Below are 15773 nucleotides of genomic sequence, written 5' to 3'. Positions count from 1 at the left end.
GTGCACATGTGCAAGTGGGGTGGAGGGACAGAGAGAGAGAGAGAATCTCAAGTAGAGTCTGCGTGCAGCGTGGAGCCTGATGCGGGGCTTGATCTCACAACTCTGAGATCATGACTTCAGCCTAAACCAAGAGTCAGATAGATGCTCAACCAACTGAGCCACCCAGGCGGCCCCCTCATCTTTCTTTTAAAGCCATTTGAAAAAACTATCATTCAAGTATCTCTCCATTTTAAGTCTTCTAACTCTCTAGGAGCATAGAGGCAGGGGTGGACTCTGCCATGTGTATGTTGTGGGGTTGGTAGTGGAGGGGTGGAAATCACACTAAAGGGATCAGTAGCCTCAGAAGGAGGTCACAGGGTAGTTTGTGGGATGTGTAAGGAAGGGTTGGGCAGTTGTGATGAAAGAAAGGGGGTTAGTTTAAGACCAAGCATCGAAGCTTTCCTTCCAGTGTAGAAGGTATCTTTCCATTCTTTGGTGAGATGAGGGTAGATGGAAGTTTGCCTCAGATCTCCCACCTCCAGTAATTCTAAAGGTAACATTCAGTGGGTTAGTAGACCTTTGGGACTCTGGTCAAATGCTCCTTAAACCAGAGGGAAATATGTAGACAGAGAAGCTCTACTTGGTTCTGATTGATACTGGGTGGTTCAAGGTCCTTTTGAGGACCTATAAGGCGACCCAACGAGAGTCAGCCTGGTAAAGGGGCTCTCCTCAGATAGGCGAGGGTTTAAATCCTGTCTGCCATGTATTAGCAAACTGCAAGACCTTGATCAAATCACTTGGCCTCTCGGAATTTAGATTCTTTATTAGGGGGTGGTGATATTGTACCATTGTCTTGTATAAAATATAAAACATATTGCCTGGGGTGTGGTAGGTGCTCCACAGATGTTTGGGTTTTTTTCTTACCCATCTTCTAGGACATCTTATTTTGGTAAAATCCTGGCTTTAGCCTGAAGCAGTTATGTATGTGACTCACCCTTTCCAAGTTTCCATTTCTTTCCTTAAATCGAGGGCATTTAACCAGTTGATTTCTGAGATCCCTCTCAAGCTGTAAGATGTCATGAGTTTTTAGACTATTGGGGAATGCAGAGGCATGTTAATTTAAGAAAGACGGTGTCCTCTGCCTTGAGACCAAATCATCTGAGAGGAAAAGGGCAGTCTCCTCTCCCTTCAGCTCAGTCTTGGTGCAATTCCCGCCTCACCTGTCTCTTACTTTCTGTTTATATTCTGTCCAGGTCAAGAGGCAGCTGCCATTGAAAGATAGTGAGTGCCTGTTTCCAGGACAGCGAGCACCAGGGGAGCCACCAGAGGTGTTAAAGGAAAGCTTAAATTACCTAAATGGTAAGTCTGCTGTACAGTGAAACCTAGCCATACTGATAGAATTGCGTAGTTTCTGAAGTCTGCAATCTTTGCACCATTGCAGGAGAGGGAGGAAAGTTAGGATTTGTCGGTGAACCAAACACTGTGCTAAGTACTTAATGTTTTTTTTTTTTTTAAGATTTATTTATTCATGATAGACAGAGAGAGAGAGAGAGGCAGAGACACAGGAGGAGGGATAAGCAGGCCCATGCCGGGAGCCCGACGTGGGACTCGATCCCGGGACTCCAGGATCGCGCCCTGGGCCAAAGGCAGATGCGAAACCGCTGAGCCACCCAGGGATCCCCCCCCCCTTTTTTAAGCTTTTATTTATTCATTTGAGAAAGACAGAGCATGAGCAGGGGGAGGGGCAGAAGGAGAAGCGGACTTCCCACTGAGCAGGGAGCCCCAAGTGGGGCTCGATCCTGGGACCCTTAGATCATGACCCGAGCGGGACGCAGCCGCTTAACCAACTGAGCCACCCAGGCGCCCCTATATGTGTTTTCTAATGTAATCAGCCAATCAGCCAACCACACCAGGGTGAAAATCCTTGCATTTAGTTAACTTTCAGGGATAGGTCTAGCCAGCATTTGCTGAATACTTACTTTTTGCCAGGCAGGGTTCTGTTTGACATGCATTATCTCCCTTAGTCTTCACACTGACCCTAGGAGGTAAGTGCTGTTATTTTCTTTTGGAGGAAATGAGTTTGGAGACATTAAATAACTACTTCAAGTTCACACAGGGAGTGAAGGGGGAGGACTGGGTTTCAACTCTGGGTTATTTTCACTGTAGCATAATGTTTCTCTTGAGAAAGTTACTTTTTTTGGTTGAGACAGTGACTGACAATCTTTAAAAAGCAAAACGGAATGAACAAATAAATGCCTTTTGGTTAACAGCCAGCTCCTTTTCCTAACTCCTTCTGGATTCTGTGCACCAGTTATTTTATTGATTATTGCTGACCAAGGTGGATTGTGCTGAGGAAATAGAGAAGCTTACACTTGTCAAGTTCTGGTGACACAAACTGACCGCTTACTACATGCCTAGCATAATTGTTGATGCTAAACAGCTTTAAACAAAAACAATAATACAGCACTGAACAAAACAGGAAAAGCCCTTGCTCTCAGGGTTTATATACTAAAGGGTAGAAACAAACAAACAAACAAACAAACAAAAAAGGAGTAGACATAAACAAATAGGTAACTAGGTCAGTAATGTCCACTAGGTGATTTGTGCTCAGAAGAACAAAAACAGAGTCAGGTGGTCAAGTGACAGGGAGCCTGGGGGACTGCTCCTTTATGTAAGGAGTTCAAGGAAGGCCTCTCTGATGAGGTGATAGTTTCAGCCAAGATCTGAAACAGGTGAGGGATCCAGATTTCTGGGAGAAAAGCATCCCAGGCAGAGGGAACAAGAAGTGTAAAAAGCTCTGAGGTATGAGTGTAACTTGTCCTTGATGAGGAGGCCATTGTGGCTGGAGTGGAGTGGTAGGGAAAGAGTAGTAGGAGTAAGAGCAGGGGAGACAGTGCGATCCAGATCAAGTAGACGCTCAGCGCCAGGGCATATGACCTTTGGAGTGCATTTTATTCTAAGTGAGATGGGGGAGGGGAGGCACTGGAGAATCAGAGCAGAGGAGTGAATGAGCTGAATTATGTTTTGAAAGGTTTCATCTGGTTGCTGTGGGAGACTAGACTGGAGGGTGGGGGAGGGTAGGGCAGGGTGGGCAGTGTGAAATGAACCAGAGAGACCACTTAGGAAGCTCTTGCAGTGATTGCAGTGATGAGTGTACAGTCTAGGGGGAGGGATGATGGCCTAGACCCTATAGGGTGCACAGCCACAAAGTAATGGATTCTGGACATACTTTGAAGGTAAGGTCAAATTCTCATTCTCCTTGTAGAAATGTTTGATTTCTCTGGACTTTAGGTCACATGGGTTTGAGGGTATCATTGAAAACTTGACAGTGATCCCTGGTGTAATTCTAAAACCGACTGAGAAGTTCTAAAACTGGCTTTCCCTAGAAGCCACTTGTGTTCACTAAGTGAGTTGTGCTGACAACAATTCTTTGTTTTCTTTAAGCTCTGCCTTGCTTTTATTTAACCTAAAGCATCAGCACAAGTTTATTATAGAAATACAGAAAATAAAGATAAATAAGAGAAACACCATCCATTGATGATTACATAACATTTTGATGTGTATCAGGACAGTTCATTTTCGCAAACATTATTGGCTGGATGGTCTGGAATCTGCTACAAAGGTAATGTGGTGTGTTACAATTAGGTATTTAACATTTTCTCATGTGATCTCAAGACAAAGATGATTTTGGGCTGGCTTACAAGCATTATTGTATTACTAATATTAATAACTTAATATAAAATATTAATTATAAATATTAATAGTAAATATTATAATATCCAATATTAATAATGGACCAGTGTTTACCAAGAGGGGCTGTTTTTAGTGGCATTCTGGATGGCTGTTCTTTGTTATATTTTGTTTAACAGTTTGAACATAATCATCAATGACGGTATAGAAAAGATGTGCCTATCATGTTTACAGCGAGTGTTTGCAAGCCAGGATGTGTAGAAGTATTTAGACAATTGAAACTATCTATTGAAACGAACTTTCATGTTGTTGAAATGTGAAAAATAGTAAATAATTTAAAATTTATGTAGCACTTAAGATGGACTGGTACTAGTCTAAGCACTTCATGTGTTAACTCATTTGCACTTATAGTAACCCTCAAAAGTAGGTATTGAAGCATAGAGAAGTCATGTAACGTAGCCAAGATCACACAGCCAGCAAGTGGCAAAATCAGGATTTGATTTAAGCTGTTTAGCTCCAATGTCTGTAATGACAGTGTTAACCCTTGTGCCATACTCCCTACAAAAGATATAAGAAATAAGCCCTATATTTAGGTTATTAAAATTAATTAGTAGCAGTTTATTTTTAAAAAATCAGTATGAACCTATAAACTGGTAATGCGGCTGCCAGATTAGCTCCTGCAAGTCTTAGGTTCATTATTAAAACTGGACTAACCACGTCATCTTTCAGATCCTCCCCCACCCCTTTACTCCATTGCTGCTGTCTTAGTTTAGGTCCTATTCAGTCTCTTGCCTTGATTATTACAATAGCTCCCTAGTTTATCCTGTCAGAATGTCCTTCACAAATGCAGCTTTTTTTTTTTTTTTTTAAAGATTGATTTATTGGGGCACCTGGGTGGTTTAGTGGTTGAGTGTCTGCCTTTGGCTCAGGGTGTGATCCTGGGGTCCTGGGATCGAATCCTGCATCGGGCTCCCCATAGGGAGCCTGCTTCTCCCTCTGCTTCTGTCCCTGCCTCCCTCTCTGTTTCTCTCATGAATAAATAAGTAGAATCTTTTAAAAAATTAGAGAGAGAGACAATGAGCACGTGGTATGAAGGGCAGAGGCAGAGGGCCAGAGAAACAAGTGGACTTTTTGCTGAGTACGTGAAATCCCCACCTGAAACTGAGACTTGGGCACTTTAGGGACCGTGCCACCAGATGCCCCACAAACGTAGTTCTGATTGTGTGACTCTCTTTGTCCAAAGCAGGTTGCACCTTTGCTTCCCATGTTCACTTGTAGACATGTAGTATGTGTTGTGGAGGATTTGTACACTGGTGTTCTTTTTATTTCCCTTTTGAATGAGTTGGCCACATTCACGAGATTGATGTAACAGTAGAACGTGATCTCCCCTTTTCACCTGTGTCCTCCCAGGCCCCTGTGACTCACAGACACTATTGGCCTGATCTCTTTGGCATTTGCATTTGCAGCCTTTGGCCTAAAGACTAAGTATCTCTGCTTGAAGGTGGCACCCAGATCTGAAAACAGCCCCTCAAGATGTAGGCTGGGCTACAGGACACAGACTAACACCTTCCTTGACTTTCCGAGCATTTGTGAGTTTTCTTGCCCTACTCCGTCGTGGTATTCAGCGCCCATGGAGGGAAAATAAAGATGAGCTCAGAGCCCAGGAGAGGAACACAAACACTAGCAAGGAAGCAGTGTGGGTACAGTGGGGGAAGGCAGTACATTTGTGTTGCAGGGTGTGCGCTGTTTGAAGAGGCGAGGGGAGAGGGGACAGGTGCTGCCGTGACAGATGGTCTCCTGGAGCAGAGCGGGGACAGAGGAGGCCCGAAGGAAGAGGAGAGGGGGAGAGCGCACTCGTCGGCTTGGTCCTCAGTCACGGCCACTGCGGGCCCTGTGCCTGCTGATGGATGGCAGCGGTCTCTGCCCTGCACCCCTCTCTGTCCTCCAGCCTCACCAGTTACCTGCTCTCTCCTTCCCCTCACTCTTCTCTGCTTAGTCCTGAGGGAGGAAAGTTCTCCAGGTGCAGCCATGGATTTTCCCTCCCTCCTTCCCTATTCCCCTCTTCTTTCCTCCCTCCTTCCTCCTGTCTTTCCTTCTTACGAACAGTTCTTTTATACCCTTTATATACCAGAGACAGCAGTAAAAAAAAAAAAAAAAAACAGCTACAGACACAGAAAAAGCCTGTCTCTGGTGTCATGGATCTTACATTCTAGTAAAAAGAATTAGGTAGTATTCAAGTGGTTAAGAGTGCTTAAACAAGAAAAAAAAAAAAAAAAAGGAGCTGTCCAAAGATGGACTGAGTTGTCTTGGGAAGGAAGAAGAGTCCTGCTGGTTATTAGAAGTGTTTAAACAGTAGAGTGGCTACTTGTGAGGTGCCTTCTGCATGGGGTGGAGGTTGGGTCACAGGTCTCTAAGTCTTTTCCCACCTGGGAAATCTTTCTGTGCTTGTTGGGCTACTAACTCTTGAGGTTTGTATATCAAACACGTGAATTTCTGCTTCTGGGAAAAATAACTGAAGCCCAGGAATGACGAGAAGCCCTTGGGAAGAAGTGGTGGTGGGATGTGGGCGGCCTAGGGGCTGAAGACAGGTGCCTAGAAACGGTTGGGAGGAAGCTGCTTAAAAACAGGGGTTGGCAGACAGTGGTCCACAGGCCCACTGCCTGCTATTGTAGATAGTTGGGTGGAAACACAATGTTGTCATTCACGGACACATTGTGTATGGCTGGTCCATGCTATGGGGCCAGAATTGAGTACCCGGGACAGACCCCAACTCAGGTCTTACAAAGCCTGGACTATTTACTATTAAACTAAGCTGTACACGTCTGTGTATGCTCTGAGACTTTTCAAAACTGAAGTATAATTAACACACAGTGTTGTATTAGTTTCAGGCGTACAACATCGATTCAGCATTTTTACTCCATGCTTTCCACGATGGATACAGTTAAACCCTAAAGAAAAAGTTTGCCGACCCCCTGCTTTCAGTGACTGTTGGGAAGAGGAAGTGTGAATCATGGTAGCTGTGTTAGGGGGAAAGGGCAGGGCAGGTTTGATTATGTTCTATTTCAGACCTTCCTGGTCCAGTAGGATGAGAAGAAGCCAACCTCCAAAGTGCTGGATCAGGTTGTTTGGAACTGGGTTCAAGAACTTGGGCAGGAAGGAGCCCCGAATGAGAGAATTGGTGCTGTATCCCTCTAGTGTGAAATGGAACCGAGCTAGACACTGGTGGGGGGGACAAGTTGGCATTAAAGTATAGGACCACCCTTCCCTCTCATCACTTTCCTGCGATTCCTGAGGCTTACTATCAATAATTTCCTTCCCAGAGTCCACCCTCAGGCACGATTAGTCACTTCTTCTGAGCTTCCAGTTGCAACATCTATCAAGTGGTAAGATGTGCTAAGTGAAAAAAGCATGGTAAGCAAAAGGATCGGCGCTGTATTGTAGAAGACGGTTAGGGAGGCCTCTTCGTTATTGTTTCGGATTAGTTCTCTTGTGCTTTAAAGGCAAGGGACAGGTGTTGATAACCTGCCTGGCACTTGGCAAAATGCTGGGTGCATCATAGGGGTTCATAGATGTCTACTAAAGAAATGAATATTCCCTGGATAAACGTACTTACTGGGGCATATGGGGGGCACTGGGAGGAGAGGCATGTGCCCCTTCCTTTTCGGATGGTCTTGGAGGTAGCAAAGAATTTCTACCCTGGTTATGCTTAGGGCCAAAAGATCAGAGAAAAGTGACACTCTGACCCCATTTTCTATCAGTTTTCTTGTTTTCCCTAATGGTAGAAAGGCTGGTTTTAGTGGGAGGCTGTTTCTAGGAGGATTTTGCCTGGTGAAACTTACCTCAGGTCTGCATGGGACTTTGCAGAGTTCTTTAGCTGACTGTTTGCTTGTTTGTTTGTTTGTTTGTTTTTTGGCTGTGAGGTAAGTCAGGTTGGTATTTTATTTGCTCAGAGGAAGGTGCTGGGGCATAGAGAAGATCATTGATTTGGCCAACAGGGTAACATTCTCAAAAGAATATGGACTATGGGAGTAGACTTGCGTTAGACACCTGGCTGTCGTCCTTGCTGTGTGACCTTGAGAGTTCAAAGGTCCCTGTCCCATGACATTACTGGGAAGGCTCAGTGGAATACTGGTAGTAGCTACTGTTACTTGTGACTTCTGCTAAACCCTTTACATCCCCTGGGATTACCCTACTCTATGGATGAGAAAGCTTCCGAGAGGTAATTTAAGAAAAAGTAAGTGGTAGATCTGGGATTCCTGGGGAAGGTGTGTATGGTAAGTACTTTATATCTTGACTGCAGCACAGTAGTGCTCCACTGCTGGGTGTCCTCTGCATCTTTCCTCTTACTGGTCTGTGTATAGTCAGGACTCCTCACTTTGTAAAAATGCTTCAGAATTTCCAGGAAAGGGGTTCTACACAATGGGAAGAATCCTGGATAGACAGGAGACTAAGGTCCTTACCTTTACTGCTGAGTTGCTAGAGAAACCACAGTGTTTACCTCTGAGTCTCCATTCCTTAATTTGTAAAATAAGGGGATTGGGCCAAATAGGTGGTTTTATTTTTAAAATAAAATCGGTGGAACTCCTTACAGTCATATGGGGGAAACCCAATGTGTTAAGAAGGTAATAGGTGTTGCTTTGGTTGATGAAGTGAATGAAGGAGCCTGAAGCTCTCAGCCTGCCCCAGCCTTCTCCCCTGTTTTGCCCTGAGGACTCCTGAGGGGATTTGCTGAACCCAGTTTGAAAACCAGCAGGCTAAATGATCTCTTAGCTACTTTTTGGCTCTGAAATCCCATTCTAAGGAGTGGAAAAGGATCCAGATTTTCTTTTTTCCCCTTCTTTCCCAACCTGAGGTCCAATTACTAGAGCTAGACAGCCTATGAATAATGTGGTTTTTTTTTTTTTTGGGTATTTATGCCCCATTTCCATGCATTGACCTGAAAGCCATGCATTCCCAGTTCAAACAGGGAAAAGTACTGGGGCTGGGGCCCTGCAGGTGGCACTGGGCTTGGGATGAGGTCATTCGGAGCCTCACCACAGGACCTGATATATCTGTGCTGGCCATATCTGTTCCTGCCAATTGTTTTTGCCTTTGTAATCCACGAGTAGCTTGTTGACATCATTTTTATTACTTTGTGTTAATGGTTAGTGCCAAAGGGCTGATAAGTCATTTAATAATTGGGGGGCTCATTCAGCCACTCATTGATCAAATTTTAAGCATTAATTCTGTGCTAGGCTTCCGCTTGGGTACCGAGAATACAGTGGTGAGTAAGAAACAAGCTGGAGAGACAGAGTGCGTAGATACCACTGGAATACGGTGTGTTGTGTCCTGTGATGGGGCCAGTACGCACACTCGCTGTAAGAACAAGAAGGAAAGGCCCCATCTGGCCTGCGATTTTGAGAGGGAGGTGCTCCAGGAGCTTCCAGGAGGAGGTACTAAGGTGGGATTTGGAGCAGTGAGAAGGATTACCAGCCAAGCCAGTAAAGGCTCGGAGGTGAGAGAGGGCAGGGTTTGTGGGCTGCAGGAGTGTGAGGTTTGAACAGGAGGCTGACGAGTCCGGCAGGGCCAGGCCTTTTGGGGCTTCACATGCCTCGTTGGGGACTTTGGTCTTTAATCCTGAGAGCAGCAAGGACCTTGAAGGCATTTTGAAGAGTGGTGTGTAAGAGCTCCTTCTCTTCACATCTCCAGTAAGTGTATGCTGGATAGTTATTGGGCTCAGCTTTTTCAGTTGTGCTGTACTGGCTGGTTCGTGTCAGAGTTTTGAACAGAACATGTAAAATTGGCACTAAAAGCCAAATGAATAAACGAGCAAAGGGATTCCTGGGTTCTCCTAATTCAGAATTAGAATTTGTAGATGGGGCTATACTGAAGTTTAACATTTCTCTCTTCCAAAAAAGGAATTTGTTTATGAAAATGTAGTGTGAAAGTTGCTGAGGGGAATGTTTTAGTTTGGGATAATAAACATTTAAAAAAAAAACAGCTTTATTGTGATCTAATTTATATATCAAAGTTGATCTCTTTAAAGTGTACCATCTAATGGCTTTCTAGCATACTTATAAGGATAAGCTGGTTCAAAGCACTTTGTAGAAGAATCATATATCACTTGCTTTCTGCTAATTGTTATACCAATGTTGATCCTTTTAAAATCACTTTATGACCCATATTCTGTTCAGCTCCCCATTTCCTTCACCCTGTGTATAAACTGGTCAGGTGTTGTGTTTTGTGTTTTTACTGTACCACTAGGCAAAAGGACAAAAACAGATGGCACTCGAAGTAGGAAGAGTGGATGGGAATAAGAGAAAAGATTTTTTTCTTATATAAATATATAAATCAGGCAGCCTGGGTGGCTCAGCGGTTTGGTGCTGCCTTCAACCCAGGGCGTGATCCTGGAGACCAGGGATCGAGTCCCACATCAGGCTCCCTGCATGGAGCCTGCTTCTCCCTCTGCCTGTGTCTCTGCCCCTCCCCTCCATTAATAAATAAATAAATCTTAAAAAAAATATATAAATGTATGGTTTCCTTTTCCCCTTCCATTTTTGAGAATGAGGAAGCATATAAACTGGAAAGAGAAAGAAGGGAGACCAAAAGAAGCAAAGAGAACAGAGAGAGAGAGAGAGAGATGGACCAGGGAAGCAGAGGGGCGGGCCGAGAGGGAGAACCAGCTTGGAAGAAGGCAGGATCCTCGAGGCTGGGGGAGGCAGGCAGGCAGGCAGGCAGGCAGGCAGGCTCTGTAGCTCCAGCACCTCCAAGGCCTTGTGTTTTAGGGCCGGTGCGTGGGCTCCATCTGCCGGCTGTAGGCTTCCAGTGCGACCTGGAGAAAGGATCTCCGGGTTGGAGACAGTGGCTTCTGGCATTTCCTCAAATCTTTTTGCCCGGGTTTTCTTGTTGGGATCATTACTGAATCAGTTCTTCTCTTTCGAATGGTGGCTATTTTTTTGTTATGGCTCAGACCATGTTTCCTCACTCCTTCCCCCAATTTTAAATCTAATCACATCAGACTGTATCACCCTGCACCCTTGGGCTGCTGTCATCTCTCATGCCCCCAACCCCCCAGAGTGCCTCTAAGTTCTCAGTGACTTTAGCTTCTTATCTAATGTCACTCTTGTCATCTCTCATCCTGTCAATAAGTGGTGCTTTCAAGGTATGATTCTGTGGTCCTTGCAGCACCTTTGCCTCCCATTATTTCTCTCTATACCAGGGATCTTCCTCTTTCATCCCTGCTCCCAGCAGCCCCATGAACATGATCATCTGTGTAGAAAAACTTCAGGATTTTTTTTTTTTTTTAATGAGACCATCTTGGGTTCGCCTGGCTGGCTCATTTGGAGGAACATGCAATTCTTGATCTTGAGGTTGCAAGTTCGAGCCCCATGTGCATGTAGAGATTACTTAAAAAAAAATATTTTTAAAAAGGAAAAAGATGGGCAGCCTTCAGTTTAGCGCAACCTTCAGCCCAGAGCGAGATCCTGGAGACCCGGGATCGAGCCCCACTTCGGGCTCCCTGCATGGAGCCTGCTTCTCCCTCTACCTGTGTCTCTGCCTCTCTGTGTGTCTCTCATGAATAAATAAATAAAATCTTAAAAAAAAAATAAAAAGGAAAAAGACTATTTGAGAGAATCTTTCAGTTCATGGAATTGAGAGGAAGAGATTTCCCATATATTCCCTGCCCACCTGCCTTTTGTCAGCATCCCTCACCAGAGGGGCACATACTGGCGAACCTACATTTACACGCTATAGTCGCCCAGGCTCTGTGTTCATGTTATGGGTCACTCTTGCTGGTGTACATTCAGTGGGTTTGGATAAATGTATGATGACATACATCCGCCATTGCAGTGTCATATAGAGTAGTTTCACTACCCTACACATCCTGTGCTCCACCTATTCATACCTTAGTTTTTGACATTCTCCAGTTCCTGGAGATAGGTCCCTCTGGAATTACCATCTCCTGTCTGGCAAGCTCACTCCTGCTGGTACCCTGACCCCAGTGGTCCTTCCGTCCTTTGTTGGTCCCATCAGTTCATTTGGTCCTATTACATTTTCATTGTTCTTCACATGTTCTTGTCCATCTTTACTGAACAAGCTTAAGTTCCCTTGGCCGTGCCTGTGATTCCCGTGGCCTCTCTTGCTTTGTTCTAGTCCTAGAGCTCCATCCGGGTCATTCAGACCCTGTCTCCCTGTGCCTTCATCTGGTCAGCTGAACAAGACTGGATAGAGAAATACAACCTTGCCGACTGGTTTCACTGTAACCATGAAATTTAAGTGGGCCCCTAATGTTGCCTATTTGCCCTCGCCTTGCTCACCAGATCTCAAACTGTTAATACTTGATCCCCTGTTGCCACTTTAAGATGGTGACCTTGCTTGCTATTTCAGTGAAGACACGAAACTGCCTGAAGAGAACTCCTACCACCGTACCTGCCTTCCCACCTGCCCATGCACCTGCATCCTCTGCCTGCCTGCCCGTCACCGTGCATCCACTGTTCTCCAGCGCAGCTACTGTACTTTATCCTGGAGCCCCATTTTCTCTCTCTTATCCAAGAACATTGCTCTAGAATGTTTCTGCCTGTCTTTCATAACTTGTCAAATTTTCCCGTTTTTCCTGGAGCATACTCTTATCAATATGCCAACATACTTTTTCTTCCATCTTAGAAAAGAAACAGCTTGATTCCACTTTTTCTGTCAAGCCCCCCATTTGCTCTGTTTATTTATTTATATTCCACTCTATTTTTGTGTTTTACTTAAATTTTATACATTTTGTATTTTCTGCTTTTTAACAGAATTGAAAAATCATTTAGTATTTGTTATCTCCCAATTCATCATCTTATTTTCTCTTTTAAACTCACCTGATAAAACTTTCACTTCCATCACTTAACAGTGCTGCTCTTCCCAGGGTGACTTCCACGTTGTGAAATACAATGGTCTGTTCTTAGCCTTCATTTTACTTGAGCCATCAGCTTCCTGTGACAGGACTTAGCACCCTTTCTCCTTGAAAGGCTTTCTTGGCTGGGCTTCTAGGATACAATCTCTCCCAGTTTTCCTTTACCTTGCTGACTTTGTCTTTGTGTCCTTTGCTGCTTACTCTACATTTCAACTAGTAAAAAATAAGGCCACCTTGGGGCTAAGGCCTTTGACTTCTTGATTTTTCTGTAGTCACGCAGTTCATTGACAGTCTCCTCCGAATCCTGGCTTTCTAAGCCATCCATTCACTGTTGATTATAGCACAGATTTATACATTCAGCCCGTTCTCTCCTTAAGTCCATTTTTGTATATTCAGACAGCCTCTTGAATGTCTCCATTTGGATGACTAATTCATAATTCATAAATAATATGTCCCAAACTCAACTCCTGATCTTTCTTTTCAGACTGCTCCATCCAGTCATCCCTGTTTAAATTGATAACATCTCAATCCTTCTATAGATTCAGAGCAAAACCCTGTCATTTTTTTTAAAGAGCTCTTTAAGATTTGTTTATTTATTTCAGAAAACCAGTGGGAAGGGCAGAGGGAGAGGGAATAGACTACTTGCTGAGCACAGAGCCTGATGTGGGGTTTGATCTCACAACCCTGAGATCATGACCTGAGCCGAAACCAAGAGTTGGATGTTCAGCTGACTGGGCCACCCAGGTGCCACCCCCCTGCCTCCACCCAACCCCCGGGAGCCATTCTTAATCCCTTTGTCTCACACCTCACAGGCAATCCAAGAGCAAATGCTGTGATTCTACTTTCAAGTGGCCAGAGTTGGACCACTTCTTACCATGTGTGGCCAGTGTCTGGGCTGGACCATAACTGCCTTTGCCCGGATTACTGCTCTCACCCTTACCCTCTGTGGTCTGTTTTGAGCACAGCAGTCATGTTGATCTGTGTCTTATTTTATAGGTCATCCATCTCTATTTTTTGTTAGCTATATAACATGTAGTGTACAAATCTTAAGTTATGTAGCTTGATGGCAGGAATCTGCCATCCATAGAACATCCCCAGGAGCCTCCTTCTGGTCATGGTCTCCCTAGAGGGTAGCCATGATCACCACGGATGAATTTTTGCCTATTTCTCAACTATGTTTAAGTGAAACGATATAGTCCAGATTGATCCCTTTAAATCCAAGTCAGAATGTGTTATTCCTCTGCTCAGAACCTTTGGATGGGTCTAGATAAGAAATCAGAGTCCTCCCTGGGGTCTCCAAGATGCTCCCACTTCCTCTTCTGATTCCATCTCTCACTACTCTCCTTTTGTTCCCTCATGTCCAGCCATGCTGTCCAAAGTATGCTTTTTTAAGTCTTTGTTTTCAGTCTTCTCTTTGCCTAGAATGTTCTTCTCTAGATATTCTTTGCTTCTTTCGAGTCTCTACTCAGGTGTTACCTTGAGGCCTACCCTGATTACCCTGTTTAAAATTGCAACCTCCTCTCAGCATCTCCCCCCACCCTTAGCCAGCTTGTTTGTCTGTTAAACTAAATTTTTTTAAAGAGCACTTTTAGATTCACAGCAAAATTGAGCAGAAGGTAGATTTCCCATATACCTCCTGCCTCCACACATGCACAGCTTGCCTTATTATACCTGACCAGAGGGGAACATTTGTTACAACTGGTGAACCCACATTGACATGTCATTTTCACCAGAGTCCACAGTATACATTATGGTTCATTCTTGGTGTTATACAGTCTCTGAATCTGCACAAATTTATAATGAGATGTATTCACCATTATAGTATTATGCAGAGTAGCCTTCTTGCCCTAAAAATTCACTCTCTTTATCCCTCCCTCCTTTCTACCCCCTGATCTTTTTATTGTCTCCATAGTTTACATAATTTTGCCCTTTAAAGAACATCATAGGGCAGCCTGGATGGCTCAGCAGTTTAGCTCCGCCTTCAGCCCAGGGCCTGATCCTGGGGTCCCAGTCCCACGTCGGGCTCCCTGCATGGAGCCTGCTTCTCCCTCTGCCTGTGTCTCTGTGTCTCTCATGAATAAATAAATCTTAAAAAAAAAAAGTCATATAGTTGGGGTCACATAGCCTTTTCATATTGGGTTATTTTACTTTTAAGCTTCCTCCTTGTCTTTTCATGGCTTGATAGATCATTTCTTTTTAGCTAAATAATATTCCATTATCTGTATATACTGCAGTTTATCCATTCACCTACTGAAGGACATCTTGGTTGCTCTCAAGTGTTGGCATTTGTGAATAGAGCTGCTAGAAACCTTCACATGCAGGTTTCACTCCTTTGGGTAAATACCAAGGAATGCTGTCGCTGCATTGTGTATGGTAAGAGTGCATTTACTTGTAAGAAATCACCAAACTGTTTTCCAAAGTGAGCTGTATCATTTTGTATGTCCACTAGCAGTGGGCGTTCCTTTTGTTCCACATCGTCACTAGCATTTGGTGTTGTCAGTGTTCCAGATTTTGGCCATTCTAATAGGTGTGTAGTGTATCTTCTTATTGCTTTGTGTTCCTCTGATGACATGATGTGCAACATCTTTACATATGCTTATTTGCATATGTATATTCCAATATACATATTCTCTGGTGAAATCTTTGTTAATGCCCATTTTTAAATCAGACTGTTTTCTTATTGTTGACTTTTTTTAAAATATTTTATTTGTTTATTTATTTATGAGAGACACACACACAGAGGCAGAGACATAGGCAGAGGGGGAGAAGCAGGCTCCCTGCAGGGAACCTGAAATGGGACTTGATCCCAGGACCCCGGGATCACGCCCTTAGCTGAAGGCAGATGCTCAACCACTAAGCCACCCAGGCATCCAGAGTTTTAAGAGTTCTTGGCATTTTATGTTTACACTCCTTTATCAAATGGGTCTTTTGCAGATATTTTTTCCCAGTGTGTAGTTTGTCTTTCATTCTTTTGACATTGTCTTTTAAAGAATAAAATTTTAGTGAAGTGTAGCTTACCATTTATTTCTTTCATGGATCACACCTTTGGTGTTGTATCTAAAAAGTCATCATTATATCATACCTGAGATCATCTAAGTTTTCTCCTATGTTACCTTCTTGGCATTTTATAAGTTTTATGTTTTATTTTTAGGTCTGTGATCCATTTTGAGTTAATATTTTTGAAGTGTGTAAGATCTGTGTCTAGATTCATTGATTTGCATGTGGATGTTCA

General features: G+C 43.9%; 1 protein-coding gene across 2 annotated transcripts in view; it reads left to right on the top strand.

The window, feature by feature from the left end:
• Nucleotides 1-15773, top strand: part of LUZP1 (leucine zipper protein 1) — an 88811-nt gene that overhangs the window by 54636 nt on the left and 18402 nt on the right. For both annotated transcript variants that reach the window (XM_055331051.1, XM_055331052.1), the window contains exon 2: nucleotides 1233-1338. The gene's annotated coding sequence lies outside the window, so the exon portion shown is untranslated. The remainder of the gene's footprint in view (nucleotides 1-1232; nucleotides 1339-15773) is intronic.

Source organism: Nyctereutes procyonoides, unplaced genomic scaffold (genome assembly GCF_905146905.1).
Source record: "Nyctereutes procyonoides isolate TBG_1078 unplaced genomic scaffold, NYPRO_anot_genome, whole genome shotgun sequence".
NCBI lineage: Eukaryota > Metazoa > Chordata > Mammalia > Carnivora > Canidae > Nyctereutes > Nyctereutes procyonoides.
This window is presented reverse-complemented; position numbering and strand designations above follow the sequence as displayed.